Genomic DNA, 12354 nt, shown 5'->3' with positions numbered 1-12354 from the left:
GGTCAGTTACCTACAATTTAAACTTGTGATGGTTTAAACAGCAAATTTATGCACTCCTATTACACTTTTGAATCATCACAGCTATAAATGCTCATATTAAAACAATATTATACCATTAAAGGTTTATTGACTGACCGAATATTAGACAATGCCTTGGAACCTTTTCTAGCCCCCCACCCACGCAAATACATTCAGGACAGATTCTTAATAGTTGAACCATTCAGAAGGGAAAAGAGGGTCCAGGGAAGCCTCCCCAGCCATGTTTCCGGTAAATAATTCACCACCACCACCCCCTTCTGCAAACAAATCCCAGCGTAAACAAGCACCCCCTGAGCAACACGGGCTCCCGAGCAGGTTACAGGAGACACAGCTTTTTACCTCCGAGCCAGCCGGTCTCCTTGAAGGTCAGCCCACTGTCATGCGGCACAAGCAAGGGCGTGAATCGCGCCCGCTCCGTAACCTCTGCGGGGGCAAAGGAAGCCCGGGCAGCCTTTTCCCGCGCCCCAAATCTCCCAGGCGCGCGCCTCGGCCCGTCCAGCGGCGCCTCTGCAATCACAACAGGCTCCCCCCCCTCCTCCTCCCCCAATCCCGGCCCTACCTGAACATGCGCAGGAGGAGGGCGCCGGGCGGAGAGGATCGCTCACCGAAGCGCGCACTGCCCCAGCAGCAAACTCTCCGTGGCGCGCTCTCGCTCGCTCTCTTTCTCTCTCTCTGCCGCGCCAGGCGGCCAGGCCGGAGGTCCCCGGGGAAGCCAGCCGCGCCACGCTCGCCCAGACGGCCGTCCCCGTGGCCTCCGACGCAGCTCGTCTCCGCGCCTGTCTGCCTCCTTTGGCGGCGGCGGCGGCGGCTCCAGCAGCGGGCGGCGCACGAGGGACGGGCCGGCGGCTCCCAGCGGCTTCCTTCGCTGCCCGTCCCGACTGGTGGCGCGGGACCTCTCCGCCTCGAAGCGCCCAGGCGGAGCAGAACACAGCCTGCCTGCCAGCCAGCCAGCCAGCCGGCGCCGCACGTGGGCAAAGAGCGCAGCGAGGGAGGAAAGGAGGGAGGCTGCCGCGCTTCCCTTTTGCAGGCGGCGCGGGATGGCGCTGGGGGTCCCGGGCACGGTCCCTGCTGGGGGAAAGGCGGCCTCTTGGCTGCTCGTCCGCGCTCCGGGACCCTGCGCTGCCCGCTGCCTGCGGCCTGGCCGGGGAGAGGGCGACGCCTCAGCTGCGCTTCTCGCCGTCCGCTGCCTGGGCGGGCCCTGGGCCGGCCGGCCGCCTCCAGTGTGGGCCCGCCCCTCCCGGCCTCCCTCCGGCTATTACCTCATCGCCTGAGCCCCGCGGCCGCGGAGGGCAGGGCCGGCGTCGCTAGGCAACGGGCTCGGAGCCCTCCACAGCGGCCCACGCGGCTCGCGCGCGCTTCCTTTTTCGCCTCTTTTGAAAAGTCCCGCGACCTTCAACTGGCCGGGCCCTTTCAGGGAAAGCGCGGTGAAGCGCCGAGCGCCTCTCCAAAAGACGACTAGTCGAGCTAAAGGTTCCGGTCCGGAGCAGCAGAACGAAGTGTGAGTCCGGCGGCACCTTTAAGACCGACCAAGTTTCATTCAAGGCCTTCCGTGCTTGTAGGGAGAAAGGTATGAGCCTAGGTTTGTTTATTTATTATATATATATTTGTATACTGCCCTCCCCAAAGGCTCAGGGCGGTTCACATGAAACAGAACAGAAAGAATACAGACAACTAAGATTAACAATGATGACTGAAATGAAACAACAAGCAGCATGGAGCCGTAGAAAAATTAAACATTAAAGTAACTCATACTGATAGCCCAGTGGGTTGGGCGGAACTGCAGTGGATGCCGTAGGAGAAAAGATTCTAACAAATGTGTCATGAAAACATGCAAGACACTTTGATGTAGGCAACAAAGTATTCCACCTGGAAAAAGTATATGCTGCATGAGTCCTTGCCAGGTTTTCTTGGAAGGCCCACATGCAGCCCTTGTTGAAACAACTTCATTGGTTACCGGTCTGCTTCCGGATCAGATTCAAGGTATTGGTGTTGACTTTTCAGGCTTTATATGGCTTGGGCCCTACTTACCTATGGGACCACCTGCCTCCTTATGCCCCCCGCAGGGCACTCCACTCTGCGTGTATGAATTTGCTGAGGGCCCTGGGCCCCAGGAGGCATGCCTGGCCTCAACCAGGGCCAGGGCATTTTTGGTCCTGGCCCCTACCTGGTGGAATGAGCTCCCAGATGAGCTGCAGGCCCTGATGAGACTCTCTGAGTTCTGCAAGGCCTGCAAAACAGCCCCTTCTGCCAGGCATTTGGTTGAGGTAGGGTGGGAGGACCTTGGGGTTAGAGATCTGGTTCCCCATCACCACCAATGCAACATTAGAGCTGTCGATGGGTGCCCCCAGTTGCCACCTGGATTTTGATCATCAACCACTGGCCACTATCTGGACCAATGCCAGAGGGCCGAAGCATGGGAGGAATTTTATCTTGAATTGTATACCGCTACTTTTATGCTAGAGATCTTGGAAGATGTTAATATTGGGGTGTTTTATGTGATATGTGTTTTTGTTTTTGTGTTTTTATATTCTGTGAACCACAGTGAGCCAGCTTGCTGGGAGCAGTGGTCTATAAATCTAAAAAATAAATTTCCCTGTGTGGGTCTGATTAATGACAATATTTTCAGCAAAGTATAAGAGCCATAGGATAAAGTACAACTACAATCCTATGCACAGTTACTCAGGGATGGGGTTTCCTTTGAAGTAAAGATGCTTAGGGTCAGTCGTTATATTTTTAATGGATCTACTCCTTTAACTCTCTACCTATATCTTTAGTAAATAATTATCATGATCAGCATTTTAAGTTGATTAATCTGCTGACCATTAATAGTGCATGGTAGAAGAATTCATGGTCTAATGACAATGAAAACCGGAGGAAATAAATGTATAGCTACTATTCTGCAGCAAGTGCAATCATAAAAATTCCATAGATTCCATAGGTATTCCTTGGAGGTTTCCTGTCCAAATACAGTGTCAACCCTGCTTTGCTTTTAAGATTTGACAAGATCAGGCTAGCCTGGGTTGTCCAGTTATTTTCTATTCAAAGCCCCCCCAACCAATGTTTATCCAAGTACTTGTATTGTGTTCTTTGTAAGAGCAAAAATTTTAAATATAAACCAGAATGTCTAAAGAGGTGAGAAAGAATTTTTCAATCAGTTTCTGTTCTTTTCTACATATTCATGGTTCCTACAACTTTTTATGGTCCCTATAAAGGAATTATAACACAGAGTATTGCTTTAAGCACTATAATTTGAGAAGTCTAGTGTACTTTACCAAGTGTAAATTTAAATAGACCAAACTGATAGATTACTTCTTGTACAAACTTTCATGTATGTTTAGGGTCGTCCTTTGTCCATGCCTTCTGCCAGTCAGGTGCACATTTCCTCAAGAGTGTTCTTCAACTTTTATTTATTTTATACTGCCTTTCCTCCAGAGAGCTTGGGGTAGGTAAGTCTGAGTATGTGAATGCCTCACACCGTTTCTGCAGTTGTTATTTGCTGGTGTATTCTCATTGTATTGACTTCTTTGGAAGAGTTGGCAATCCTGGCTCCCGCTTTGTCTCCCTTCCCTTTTATAAAAGCATTCGAGCATGTGCAATAACACCATCCTCAATGCCATCTCCCTTCCCCTCCCATGGGAAAGGTACCCGAGTGCTCCTCTTTTCCATATGCTGTGCAGCTCATCCCCTCTCCTTCTCAGGGGCAATGCAAACTCAAAGATAGCTTGGGAAAGTGCCTGCTTACACCTTTGGTTTAAGCGTGCCACTTCAGTCAAGCATTCTGTCCTGTTAATTGCTTTCTGCCCAATATAGTGCATGTCGTGTGTTAAAAAAAACAACTCTGTTATTATTTTTGGACCCTCCTGCATTGTAACATAAAGATAGCTTTTTCTTTGTACTTGGAGAAAGCCTTGGGAGGCTGCTGGATGAAATTAACAATGTTCCTGGTCTCCCTGCCTGAAATTGATCAAGGCTGCATATCCCTTCATGAAATAGACAAAGAGTGTTCTGTTGAACTCAGTTTTGCTGAAGGGGGAGATGGGTAGGCGGGCTGTGCTTGTGCTGTTTTGGAACTGTGTTATAACAATCATATTCAAAACATTTTTTAAAATACAGTAGGGAAGGGAGCCTCTTATGAGCCTCTTGTGGTGCAGAGTGGTAAGGCAGCAGACATGCAGTCTGAAAGCTTTGCCCATGAGGCTGGTAGTTCAGTCCCAGCAGCTTGCTTAAGGTTGACTCAGCCTTCTAGCCTTCCAAGGTCGGTAAAATGAGTACTCAGCCTGCTGGGGGGTAAACAGTAATGACTGGGGAAGGCACTGGCAAACCACCCTGTATTGAGTCTGTCATGAAAACGGTAGAGGACGTCACCCCAAGGGTCAGAAATGACCCGGTGCTTGCACAGGGGATACCTTTACCTTTAGGGAAGGGAGGAGGGTGGGCAGAGATACGGCATTGGTCAGATCTCAAACAACATCATTTTTAGGTGGGAAACTGTGGAGGAAGCTAATGTGACTTCTGAACTTCCACTTTAGGTTACTAAAAATTCTCTCCCCCAGGATTGGGGGGGGGGGAATAACTTTTTCTTGGAATTCACAAAATGAACAGCAACAGGGAATGCATTTGGCACTGGGCCTAAATTGCAAGATTTAGTTATGAAAGTAATGAAATTTCGTGGAGATTTGAGTGCTGTTGCAAAGTTTTTAGTGACTGCGGAAACAGTTCCAGTGAATTTCATGGCAGTAGTGAACCCAGATATCACTGCCCCTATAACACTCTGAACTTTTATATGACACTGTAAAAGTTATAGCTCCCATTATTTGGAATGTTCAAGCTATCTTCAAAGTTATTTGAAACTTTGTTTTACCTCTTTTGTTATAAAATCAAGACTTATTTCCCCAAAGTCAATTTCCCATGCAAGTTCACAGTTGATATTTTTAAGTGATAGATTGCCATTTTGCAGGCCATTTTGAACTTTGAGAGTTCCATAAGGGCCTGCGTTTCTGCTCACCTGATTAATCCAGGCTGGAGTCAGGGCTGAGAAGGCCCTGGCTCGGGTCGAGATCAGGCCCAACTCTTTAGGGGCAAGGATCATCAGCAGATTAGAGTTTTCTGACCTCAGATCTCTTTGGGGGGTATATACAGAGTGGCAGTCCCTCAGGTCCCAGACTCTGTAAGCCCTTAAAGGTTAAAACCAGTAAACCTGATCCAGAATTCTGATAGACAAAATACTAGGTGACTTGACTGTCTTTGCCCCGCAGTAGAATATGTAGTTTTTTTTATTGCCGCCAGTTTTCTGAAATTTCTTTCAGATTTGGCACAGCAGTGTACAAAAAAAAATCTGCATTGAAAATGCACTGCAAAAGTGGTGATGGCGTTTTGGTGAATCTTAGCAAGATACGTTCACTGATACCGGAAGTCTTCTGAATGTGGTGATGCTCATGGTAATCTTACTGTTTTCTGAAAGCATTAGAATAGAGCTGCATGATGTGTCTAATAGTTTTTGTTCATCATCAATTGCCACAGACTCAGTGCCAAATCCTTTTTCATCTTGCATTCATTCATCTGCTTCCCTTGGTTGTGTATGGCCTGAGCCAGACTGCAGAAAGGCTCTGTCGGTTTAAGAAATGTGAGGAATGGTAAGTGCCATTCAGTCTCTTTCAGGTCGCTTTATTTATCCTTATGTTTCTGGCAGCTGGAGTTGTGTTTATAGCCAGACGTGGCATTATGCTTGTGGTTTGTGTTTTTTGTGAAACAGAATTAATATATATTTCAAGTCTATAAAATGTGCCAGCGTTGGCTTTGGCTGTCAATGGGATCAACAGGACAGAGGCTTCTTTGTCCTGGCTCCCACTTGGTAGAATGAGCTACCAGAGGTGATGAGGCCTTACTGGAGGTAGATCAATTTTGCAGGGCCTGCAAAAGGGAGCTATTCTGCCAGGCATTTAGTTGAGGGCAACTGAAACCAACAACATCTATGCCCCACCCCGAACCCCTCCACATGCAGCAAACACTGGAATTGACCAACCATGGGGCTGTTAAAATGATCATATTGTTAAACTATGTTCTTTCTGTTATCATTGTCACTACCGAGTTATACTGTATTGTCCTTTATTGTTCCATGTAAACTGCCCTGAGACACCAGGGAGGGCGGTATATAAATATAATAAATACATAAATAAATAAATAACATCTATGACTATGGTTTATCCACCCTTACTACCTATACACATGGAATTCCAGGACTGGCCATTATTGAGAGAACATATCATACAGAGAAGCATAAATCTCTCTGTTTCTCAAACGATGAGTCCTAGTTCAGCTGGACAAGCACAAATTCTATGTTCTAGAGAAGAACTTGGGCTGAGACATTAATTCAATGTTCAAAATATTGCTTATTCTGTTTACTTACTTCTGTTTACATATAAGAACCAACTCTTCTTCTATGGTGAATCTCACAAGATCTATGACATAAATGTCGTAGTTACAGGGAAATATATTTCCATAAATATCCTCAAGCATGATCTACAATTTAGCCTCATTTTTCTTCCTCACTTTTCATCATGGTAATGGGGTACTGGCTAGTTCATATATGGGAGGATGTAGGTGCCACTCAGAAGAACTTGTAGAAAGAAGGTTAAATGTAATAAATAAAAATAACAGAAACCAGCACTGGTATTGTTTATTGTAAAAGTGCCATAAGCTAGGTAATTACAGAATTTAATTAAAGGTCCTTATGGAAGAGAAAAAAAAAACCAGCAGAAATTATTGACAATAAACTTGATGATATAAAAAACATTTCTCCATAATATTTATGCTTTGATAGTTAGAGGTACATTTTAACCCATTAGTTAGAGGTAATATCTTTCCAATCCAGCAACATAAAAAGGTTCTTTTGTTAATTTTTTACACTGTTTTGTGTTGCTGTTGTGGCTTCTAGGGTTTTCCCCTCCGTTTTACATAAACTTTGTTCATCTAGCTTTAAAACATGCCATGTGACGCAGTCATCTTTTCCACAAATGTTGCAAATAGTGATTGATGTTAAAAACACTGTGTATGCAAAACAAATAAAAGAAATCTTTTTTCCCTCAGTCGCAAGTATGTAGGAACATTGCTAACTGAGCAGGAAAACCTTGGCCCACTAGCCTTTGGGGCTCTGTGCCTACTGCCAGACTATATTTGTGTGTGTGTGTGGTTAAGGAATTTCTGGAGTAAATGTTGACGGAGATTTCTGTTGTGCCTGTCTTATGTAAGCAAAATCACTTTCCATCAGTGTTCATGCTTGCTCATCTCATGCACAGACTGTAAGCCATGGAATTAAGCTGCTAACGTTGCAGGTATCTAAATGCATGAGAGAGTGCAGAATTAACCTCCCAAAGGCTCTGCTAAACCAAGCAAGACAAAAACAACTTTCTACCACCTCCGCCAAGCCAAGCTACTAGCACCCTACCTGGACCCAGAACACCTAGCCACAGTGATCCACGTGACGGTCTCCTCTAGGCTGGACTTCTGCAACTCGCTCTATGCAGGCCTACCCTCATCCTTGATCCGGAAACTACAACTGGTGCAGAATGCTGCGGCCAGGATTCTCACTAAAACATCATGGAGATCACACATCTGGCCGGCAGAAACAACAACTTGGCTGGCTCCCATTTGAATTCTGGATTAAGCTTAAGGTTCTGGTAATCACCTTTAAGGACATACGCGGTTTGGGCCCAGTGTATCTGAGAGACCGCCTCCCTGCCTATACCCCCAAAAGAGTCTTACGCTCCACCACCTCCAACTGGCTGCGGATCCCTGGACCCAGAGAAGTGCGTTGGACCTCAACAAGGGCCAGAGCCTTCTCGGTCCTGGTCCCCACCTGGTGGAACGAGCTCCCTGAGGAGATCAGAGCCCTGCCCGAATTTCCACAGTTCCGCAGGGCCTGCAAGAGGGAGCTCTTCCACCAGGCATTTGCTTGAGGCCGACTGACTCAGAACATCTGCTGGTCCCCCCAGACGCCCACCCATGACTCTCCCAATGTTACTGTTAATTGTTATTCATATTATAAATGTGGTTTCATAATCTTTTGATGATGCTTTATTGAAAGTTGTTTTGATGTTCTAGTCTGTATATCATTGCATATAAGTTATATAATGTTCAGTGTAAACCGCCCAGAGCTGCAAAGAAATGGGCGGTATAGAAATCTAAATAAATAAATTAAATAAAATAAATAAGGGCAGCTTGATCTCACACCCTGTTCCCTGAGTAACGTCTTAGGCAGCAGTGGAACAGTTGTGTGGAAGAAAGAGGAATTTATAGATGTTTTAAATGCATGCATCTATATGCACTCCAGCCCCAACTACAGAAAGCTATTATTATTGGAAGCTGATAAATTCTGTCCCTGGATTCTACCAACACAAGAGTGTTTGAAACAAAAGCTGGTATCCCTAATGAGAGGGATGCACCTCACAACCCAATCAATTTTTACTCTGAAATACAGTGGCATCCTTAAGTAAGTGTGCACAGGATGGCAAACAAAAAGTGCAGATAATTTTTAACATCAAAACCGACTTTGAGATTTAGGGTATCATTGTATCCCAAAAGCATCTGTAATTATAAAATTCAGTCCTCCTACAAGCTTTAATATGGTACTTTGTGACAAACTAGTTTTGAAATGAAAAAGATCAAAAATAATTTTGAGATGAAAAAGTTCATTGTGCCCAACAAATTTAATGTCTTGCTTATTAAGTCTGCTGTTCGTTTATTTAGAAGACATTTATGCTACAGCTCCAGGAACCTGGCTGAGACAACTTGCATATAATAATTTTTAAAAATCAATTAAAATTCAGCATGAAAGTCCAGACCAAAAAAAATGGCCATTGGCCTGATGCTACTTCCAGGGAAAACCCAGAAACAACACCAGTCCTCTGAGAGCCAGCTTGGTGTAATGGTTAGGAGTGCCAACTTCTACTCTGGCCAGCTGGGTTTGATTCTGTGCTCCCCCACATGCAACCAGCTGGGTGACATTGGGCTCGCCACAGCGATGATAAAGCTGTTCTGACTGAACAGTAATATCAGGGCTCTCTCAGCCACACCTCCCTCCCTCACAGGGTGTCTGTTGTGGGGGTAGGAAAGGGAAGGCAAATGTAAACAGCTTTGAGATTCCTCTGGGTAGAGAAAAGTGGCATATAAGAATCAACTCTTCTTCGTTTTCTCTAGGAATTGCAAGAAACTAACCACGTTTACCTGGTGAGCTCCATGGTTGAAACCAGATCTCCCCAGCCCTTGTTCAACACTAAACAACATTGTATTTGCAAAAAGTAATCACAAAATAAATGTACTCACCAAAGGACTGCTTTGATTAAGTGGTCTTGTCATGTTCTTTACAGCAATCAATAAAAATGTCGTGAGTAAAGAATAATGTTCATGTCCCTGGAAAGGTACCAGCCATCTCTTGTGTAAAATTTCTGCAGCCACAATGCTATGTTCTTTTATTTGTCATTATGTCCTATTGAACTCAATGGGATTTATTCATAGACCTGTTTAGGATTGCTCCTTAAGTCACATAAGAAAAGATTCAAGTGGGTAGCCGTGTTGGTCTGAAGCAGTACAATAAAATCAGAGTCCAGTAGCACCTTTAAGACCAACAAAGATTTATTAACATAAGAAACTTTGAGAATCATTGCACTTGAGTAATGATACAGCTTAACACCATGAGCTGCATAAATCTGTATGGAAAATCAGGTAACTACAAGTTTCAGAAACATCACCAAGATATTCTGTAAACTTAAAAGAGAGGAGGAAAGCCTGTAGTTGTTCCTAAATCATCCTGGGCTTAACTATAGGCCTGGTGGAAGATGACATTTTACAGGCCCTGCAGAACTCTGTTGGTTCCATGAGGGCCTGGGTTTCTATTGGCAACTCCTGTTGCTCATTTAGTGGTGGGCCAAATCTATTCTGACAGGCCAACTACATATAGTAGAAAAACAAAACAACTGAGATAGCCATATAGTTTAGCATGTCTGTTGTGTCTGCAGACTTGCAGAGGACCGAGTTTGAGATCTCAGGCAGGATTGTAGCTTACAATGTAATTGACCAATGCACAGCTAGTAAGTTTAAAGTGAAACTGACCAATGCACTGGCTGGAAGATCCATTGTTGGCTTGTGTATATAAGTTGGGTTTTTTTTAGAGGGGGGATTGTTGGTTCAGTTACCAGGCTGGGGTCTTAATAAAGAGCTCAAATCACTTCCAAAGCCTGTGTCCACCTCTGAACCCACAGATTTAACAGTGCCTATGGACAATCACCTTCCATTTCTCAGAATATAGAATTGTCATTTGTTTCTCACTTTTGACAGTGAGGATTTAAACAGATTGATTTCCCTCCCCTACAGTAAAATTGGTATAGGCACAAGCCAGGGGTCTGCTTTGGGGAGGGGTGGGACCAGGTGACACAACCATATCCTTTCCTGCAGAAACCAACTTTGGTCTCTGCATCCCTGTGGTAATTTCCCCTCTGCACAGTCACCCAACCCTCATGCACGTCCAGTCAGCACCCCCACCTGTCTGGAGCAGTCTCCTTTCCCCAGAACTCCGCATTTTCCTAGGTTTCTTGCAGTCTTTTAGCCCCAGCCTCAGGCACAGTACTTTAAAAAGGGGGTGGGGGTTATAATACATTCCAGAACTTTGGGAAACACAATGAGCTTATCACTTTTTCATGAATTTTTAAAACATGTCCCTATTATTTTTCTATGCCATAGCATTATTAATAGCTTTTACCTGATTCAGTGAGGAGCTTTTAATATTTATTTTATTGGGGGGGAGGGAACGGGTTAACCCCCTAAAAAAATTCCCCTTGTGCATGGCTTTTTGTAGCCCTATTCTCATTTCTATAGTTTTAGCCTGTCAGGTATCTTCCACTTCCTGGACTTCCACTTTGTTTTCAGGGGGTCGTATGGATTCAGACGGCCTTCCAAGTCAGGCTTAGTTGTAAGGGGATTTTTCCTTTTGATGCTCTTTTAGCAGGAAGGAATACGCACCTAGGGCATGGTAGGCCAAATCTCCAGATGTCCACGGACTACAATTCCCATGAGCCCCTGCTATCAGAGGATCATGGAAATTGTAGTCCGTGGACATCTGGAGAGCCACGGTTGGGCCACCCCTGCTGTAGAGAATGGTAGAAGAAAAGCCAATTGCCAGAGAACAAGGAGCCTCCTTGAGCTATGTTTCGCGGAGAACCAATCGGTGAAAGCCACGTTTCCACAGCAACACTCTCCCTGACTCCGCCTCCTCACTGTACCGTTAGGAGGAACATCCGGGCATAACTTACAAAGGGGGGGGGGCGAGCGACAGCTGTACTTGCCGTTGTCTACTACAAAGGCCGCTCGCCCCGCCGAGGGCGCGCGCCTTGTTCCGGCGTCCTGCGCCGTATCTTAGATACGGGGGATGGGTTGGACTACTTCACTTGACGCAAGGGGGGGATTTGAACGTCAAAATCCCGGGAAAGGTAGCAGGCAACGGGGAGACACTTAGGGATGGCCAGCCCCTTTCCCACCGGCCGGCCGCGTCCCTTCTACGCTCTCCTGGCAGCGGCGCCGCTGTAGCCGAAGACACAACCACCCCCGGCGCGTGCGAAGTATGGGTCAGCCTGGAGGGGCGGGGACCGGCGTCGTTCCGCAGCTGCCTCTGTTCTGGGGCTTCTCTTTGCGAAAGGCCAGGTAGTCCTTGTCAGAATGGTGCGGGCGGGGACAGAAAACCAAACGAAAGCGGGGAAGGGGAAATACTTGGTGTGACTCTGAAAGTGACCAGCAAGCTCGGGCGGGGGGAGGTGGGAGGGCGTGTATTTATGTATTTATTTCGTGGTTGGTGGGTTTGCCTCCTCGCCCGAACGGACCTGGCCCCTGGGTTTCCCCGCCGTCCCCTCCAGAGGGATTCGTTGCGCTCCAGGGAGGCGTGAGTGATGGGAGCCGAGCGAGGGTGTAGTTCCCTTCCGAAATAACGGAGTAAGTGGGAAAGAAGCCTTCCGATTTCTTCCTTCCCCGATAGGGGCTCTGCAGGAAATTGACAAGCAGCTATTGCCACTAACGTGAGAAGAGCTGTACCTGTTGAATTTCAGCATGTGCTGTTAAAGGCACGAGCTTCTCTGTCGGGGGAGGGGATGCATTCTGGGAGATAGCCAGTTTGGTGTAGTGGTTAGGAGTGCGGACTTCTAATCTGGCGAGCTGGGTTTGATTCCCTGTTCTCCTCCAAGCAGCCAGCTGGGTGGCCTTGGGCTCACCACAGGGCTAAAAAAGCTGTTCTGACCGAGCAGTGATATCAGGGCTCTCTCAGCCTCACCTCCC

The 12354-nt window shown here is 46.5% G+C and overlaps 1 protein-coding gene across 4 annotated transcripts in view; it reads left to right on the top strand.

Annotated features, from left to right (window-relative positions):
* Positions 1 to 611: 611 nt before the first annotated feature.
* The window catches only part of ULK4 (unc-51 like kinase 4), a 173936-nt gene continuing 162193 nt past the window's right edge, over positions 612 to 12354 (top strand). The window contains exon 1 of one of the 4 annotated variants that reach the window (XM_077303057.1): positions 612 to 1606. The gene's annotated coding sequence lies outside the window, so the exon portion shown is untranslated. Of the gene's footprint in view, positions 1607 to 11358; positions 11749 to 11844; positions 12016 to 12354 lie in introns of those variants that run through there. The other 3 variants (XM_077303055.1, XM_077303058.1, XM_077303056.1) reach the window with 3 other exon arrangements.

This window comes from Paroedura picta, chromosome 11 (genome assembly GCF_049243985.1).
Source record: "Paroedura picta isolate Pp20150507F chromosome 11, Ppicta_v3.0, whole genome shotgun sequence".
NCBI lineage: Eukaryota > Metazoa > Chordata > Lepidosauria > Squamata > Gekkonidae > Paroedura > Paroedura picta.
This window is presented reverse-complemented; position numbering and strand designations above follow the sequence as displayed.